At 40.1% G+C, this 6,000-nt stretch overlaps 1 protein-coding gene across 4 annotated transcripts in view; it reads right to left on the reverse strand.

Annotated features, from left to right (window-relative positions):
* The window catches only part of fam168a (family with sequence similarity 168 member A), a 31,761-nt gene that overhangs the window by 10,983 nt on the left and 14,778 nt on the right, over nucleotides 1-6,000 (reverse strand). The gene's annotated exons all lie outside the window — the stretch shown is intronic.

Genomic DNA, 6,000 nt, shown 5'->3' on the forward strand with positions numbered 1-6,000 from the left:
CAGACGTACGCACTAATAGACTAGTGAAAAACATTGCTAAAAATGACAGAGGAGCATCTGATTTTTAAGACTGTATTAGATGTGCAATGTACATATAACAGGATCTATGAATGAGCTGAATGGTAGTTGGCTAGTTTGTTTTTTTAACCTAAAATGGTAAATAATTTGTGGAACTCCCTGGTTCCCTCACTATATGGCAATCAGCCGTGCCTAAGAAAGTTTACATCCGTCACTGTGTTGAGCTAGGGTTAAGCAACTTTCTTCATTTTGATTAAATGCGCATTTTATTATTAAACTCACACCCCAAAACTAAAAGCTACAAAGTGACATTTCCAAAAGTCACACCTCTACTTTGACAGCACATCTGGGGAGTGAGATTTGGGATTATCTGTTGGATTTTGAGTAAATAGGAGATTAAACAAGGATGATGGACCATCTCCCAAGTGCGGCCAAAGCGCATTGGACCTGAAAGCGACATTCACTAAACTTCTGTACAGCCGGTGCCCATGAGAGCAAGACCCTTGAATCGTAGTGGCTACATTTAACAGTGCAACTGCTAATGTAGTGTACAATGAAGTCAACGCAACTGTTTTTCTGAAAAAATATCAAAATAATGATAATATATATAATAATTAAGGCTGTGCACGAATCAGTGGTGACTCCAAGTGAAATTCAAGTGGGCGTGGAAAAACGATCATCAAATCAGAATTTTTAGACTCAAATCAGAACGACTAATATCAGTCATGGTTCACAGATGCAAATAGCTATAGACCTCCACCAAGATCTCAACGGGAGGAGACATCGGATAGCCGAACCAGAGGAGCTGCATGGATATTCCTGGCAGCACCACAACTGCAACTGGAAGAGAGGCATCGCTGGAGGGGGACGGAGACCGCGGCAGAATGAATGGGAGAACGTTGATCCAACACAGCGTGGCAAATGACGAGAGCTAGCCAGCCAGCAATGATTTACAGCACCGACGGGTGCAAAAAGCGGGCTCTACCTTTGGTCATGGTGCGGCGAGGAATACTGGTTAAAGTAAGCCATTTTAAACCAAATAGAAAAACCTTTACAGAGGGAGAAGCGGCAGCATGAGTAACTATCTGACTGATTCAAAGGGCATTCGTTACTGTCTACACGAATAATGAATCAGGATTTTGAGGGTGAGGGGCGCCACAATGGCAGATTTTGAAAAGCACTGTTCTGCCTGTCGCGTGCATCATTTGTGTGTATGTGTGTGTTGGGGGGGGGGTATTGGGAGGGGGCATTCAATGAAACTGAAAAGGCACAACACAACATGTGAGCAGACAAACAAGAAAATTAACAGTGCGCAAAATCTTTAACAGCAACATGAATATGCAGCACTAAACAAATTAAAAAATACAGAAAGCGATGTCTTGTGTGGTGTAAATAGAAATTCAGTTTGGCTTAGAGAAATCACATTTTGTATTCTAGTGCCCTATAATGTACAGTATACGCATTTATGTACTGTACTGCACATTACAGTATAGTATTATGTCAAATGGGATATCAAAATGCATATCATCAATTAAGGCTTCACAGCTGTTCAAATCATTGTCATTATTCCAGCATTTTTATGTCATTTTGTCCATGGACAAAAAAAAAAAAAGCCACGTCATAACCAGAACACTTAAAAAGCAACAACACCTTTCAAAATGTGGGATTAATGCGGTCCGCACAAGTTTTAATGTGCAAAAGCACATGTCAAAATAGTGGTAACATTGCTCATTAACACACGCCAAACAGCTAAGATAACCCTGAGGTCATATCCCGCAAACATAGCGCCTACCACTTGCAGACGTCAGTGGACTCTGATGAACGTGTGTGTGGATATCTGTGATAAGTAAGAGTGTCTAAGTACAATTCCCTTTCTTTCGCTGTGTGGCCAGTCAATCTAATGAGAAGATGCTCTATTCAACAATCACTATTCAAGCATTCACCCGGAGAATGTGCCTGTCGCCGCCAGTCAATCAGGTGTATATTACAACAAATATGCAACTTAAGTGAGGGTTCGTGCACACTGGTGCCTTGACTAAAGAGTTTCATATGTTCCATGACCACTCTCTTAACTCAAAACACTCTCTCAAATCATCTTTCCCCATTGAAATGCCATGGTTCCACTCCAACCCTCCATTGTGCTTCTGGTTTTTGCGCCTTGGTCACCAGGGGACAGTATAACACAGACATTGAGAAACACGAAGAAGAGGTAACAAATTGACTCACTAAGCTGTATAGGAATGTCACTATTTAATATTTTTAGAATCGATAATTCTATCGGTCATTCTATCGATTAATCGGATACAAAAATTCCATTGAAGTTTATTCCAAAATATTGTTGTCTATCTGGTATTGTTTAATGATTAAACAAAACCAAAAAAAAAAATAAATAAGCAATATCAGAAAAGACGGAATGATGTACTCGCCAATCTTTCTGAAACAGCTACTTCTTGGGTACTACTTAACGTAAAGGCTTAATAGTTTGATATACACTTCTGATGCTGCTTCGGGCTACATGTCAATTACAGGTTATTCATACTGCGGCTACAAATAAAAAATATTTTCATCATAAATTGAACTGACTTATTTTTTCCCCATAAATTGATAATGATTCAGTTCAGCTTTGGTCCGAAACATGCCAGAAAATAGGGAACAATGTTGATCATTGTTTTCCAATCAGTAAAAGCATATGTTTGCTAATGTTTGATTAAAACAAAGACAATCAGCCTGCAATCATAGAGGACTACAAAAATCAGAGAATATTTACTGCTGAGAGGCTTTCAATAACTAATTTAAACAATGTTTTTAAACAATTAATCGATTTTCAAAGTGGTTGGCGGTTAATATGATTGTTTACTTATTGACTAATTGTGATACCTGTAACTCTGCAGTAAGTCGTTTTTAAAAAGGATAAAGAATATATGCCTGTGAGTATTGTTATCTACAGTATTGTTAATGTCTTTGTGTCTAGCGATACTGTTTGTTTTTAAATATCCCTTATTTAAAGTGTTAGAATACCAAAACTATCAGTGCTATTCATTAGCCTGGTTATGACATTTTGCATTGGGTTGGCATGAAGTTAGTGGACATTCCAAAGGCAAATTTTTGTGGCTGTTTTAAATACACAGAGTGTATTTTCTTTGTTTCATGTTTGTTTTGACAGTAAACTTCAATCTGTAATAGTAATAAATCGCTTTAAGCCTTTAAAAAAAAACAGTGGTTCACTATCTTCCAATGTGCTGTTTGTTATAAAGGTACTTGAGTTTGCTGCCACCATCTCGCGCTCCTATCTCCAATTTTTACTTTCAAGTCAAAGCAAAAAAATGTATTGTATTTTGAAAAGCTGATAATGAATAATTAAAAAATGGCTTCCCCCACAAACGTGATTGGAGTGGTGTGGCATGGGTCAAGAAAGAAAAGATTAAATTTAAGTGCAAATCCAGGAATTGCCTTATCATTGTTAAAAAAAAATAAAAAAAAGACCACCCCAAAAGTTCTTTGGCAGACACTTTCTAATGGACCACCAACAAGACTGAAGTGTTAACTTTTGTCCGGTATTTACAGGAGAACAATTTTACAAATTGTTTGGCCATCTTTTCCTACTTTGTTTCTACCACACGAAATATTACACTAGCCCCTAAATCAGGAAGGACGAATCTACCATTATCTGGCATTATTGATTGGTGTTGGCAGAGGTCTGTGCTCTTGTGTAAGCGTGGAAAAAGAGAAGAGTCTACTCTCTCTGGGGATGTGAAGCATTTTTGGCATCACTGACACTTGGCATGAATGTGGAAACCACATTTATGCTTGCTAAAAGATAATCAGCCAGCATTTGTACTTTGTATTGATTTGTTTCACCATTTGGAAACCATCCAGAGTTGTGTCAAGATTCTCAAAATAATCATCTCAATATATAAAATAATTTGTGCAACCTCTCAGTTGTTGAAGTTTTATATTGCAAAGCTCAACCAATAACCAAAAACATGCCTCTAACTTAAGCAGCACAAACCACCATCATGTTGGCATAGCATGCGATACCTCAGTTCAAACAACATAAATGCATTAAGCCTCTTTTTGTGTTTTGCTTTTTGCACACATAAAGTATAAAAGAACTGCCTTCAACAAGCGGTGTGAAGAAGAATATGAGACGAGAAGAATTTACTGGACAATAGAAGTTAGTTTAGGGACTGTCTAAGTAGCAAGAGTCACCAATACACTAAAGCACCATTATGTCAAAGCCAAACGGTAAGCAGATCTGCAGCATTAGCACAAATTAACATTACCTATGCTAACAGCGTTACCAAGATTAACTTTTAAATGTCCCGTATTTTGGATGGTTAGACCTCCACAGAATGACTCTTACACGGACTTAGTATAAAAGTGTCAATTTCATTTTAAAAAACACCTTGGTTTTGTCATCCGAGTGTCCAGAAAAGGACCCGCTGACAGGTACTTCTGTTTGACCCAATTTTGTATCCGCTTTGTCCATGTTTCCTTTCCTCTGGTTGGTTGCCTCTGTGTTGAAGACCCACTTGTGAGAGCACACGTATTATGTTGACAGCACTGGCTCGGGAACAGAAAGGGAAGGTGATCTTCGCTAGTGACATAGATAAGCTTGAGAAATTTGAATGACCTCATTTCAGGCCTCTCGGCAGAAATAATCTGGAACTCAGGAATGTGTGGATGATTTTAATTCATATTTCACACGTTTACCAAGGCACCATAGAGATTGGGAAATATTAATCCCAAATACTAGAAAAAAGGTGGTTTGGCAAAATATGTCCCCTTTAATAATAATGTTATAATAATGTTTGGCCATGTTGTCTATGTGGTTGTGAGAGGTATTAATGCTTGGTGATGTCATGTACACACGGCTAGATTAATTGCCAAGTGTAATTTAGCAGCTTGGTGTTGTGGCTATATTGAGTGTTGATGAATGCACAGCAAGCAGCCGGCAGCTCCGAACACTCCCCGCCGAGTGAGACGGAATGTGGGACTCGGCCCAAAGAGCGTCAATATCACAAAAGCTAGGTTTGCTATTGCCCCAGAAGTATGATGAGTGGGATGAGGGACACTTGACGCGCACACAGCACAAATTGTCATCACGCGCAGAATGCCGCGGAGATAATCTCTGGGGATTGGTCCGTTTTAGTCCCATGCTGTGATGACATACTCAGCTTTCCCCTTGGTACCACCATCTTTAAAATACAAAACATGGAACAGACTGAGGAGGGGCTGTGCGAGGAAGTGCGCATCTTTATGATGCTAGCATTAACAATTACAAAGATACACAAGTGAGCGAACTCCTGGTGTGAAATTTCCATGGCGGTAGGTTTAGAGGTGTGCCAGCGAAAGTGGAAACTACTACCGGAACTGGCCATAAAATGCAGAGAAACCACCCAGTGGTCTCCTCGCCAATGCCATCCGTAGCGGCACCCCAGACTTGGAGGAGAACTCCAGCACATTTTCAAAACAGCGCGCGTGGGTTGCGCTCGAGTACAAAGGCAAATTGCGCGTGGGATAGCCGCAGTGACGTCAGCACAGTCGCCGCCCGTGCGAGTATCAAAAAGCCTTTAGAGTTTCCGCAGAGTTATACGAGAATTTTGTGGATACCGCTTGATGATTACTCTATATTAGTCATACCGAAGAAGACTCGCCTTTTATTGTCATGAACAGGCATGCATGCACATGAAATTTGTTCTCTGCGTTTAACCCATCACAGTGAACACATACACATGTTAGTGGAACACACTGGAGCAGGGGGCAGCTGAAGCGCCCGGGGAGCATTTTTGGGTATCAGTGTCTTGCTCATGGACACCACAGCCGTGAGTCCAGGGGATGTTGGTGGATGGTCCAGTCGGGGTCTTGAACCTATGTCCCCCACGGTGGCAGGCGATGATCTTAACCATTGGGCTACGGCTGCCCAAGTAAGTAAAGTAAAAGTAAAGTAAATTATTAACAGGTACATTAGCTCAAACAACG

The sequence above is a fragment of the Phycodurus eques genome, chromosome 7 (genome assembly GCF_024500275.1).
Source record: "Phycodurus eques isolate BA_2022a chromosome 7, UOR_Pequ_1.1, whole genome shotgun sequence".
NCBI classification, from domain to species: domain Eukaryota; kingdom Metazoa; phylum Chordata; class Actinopteri; order Syngnathiformes; family Syngnathidae; genus Phycodurus; species Phycodurus eques.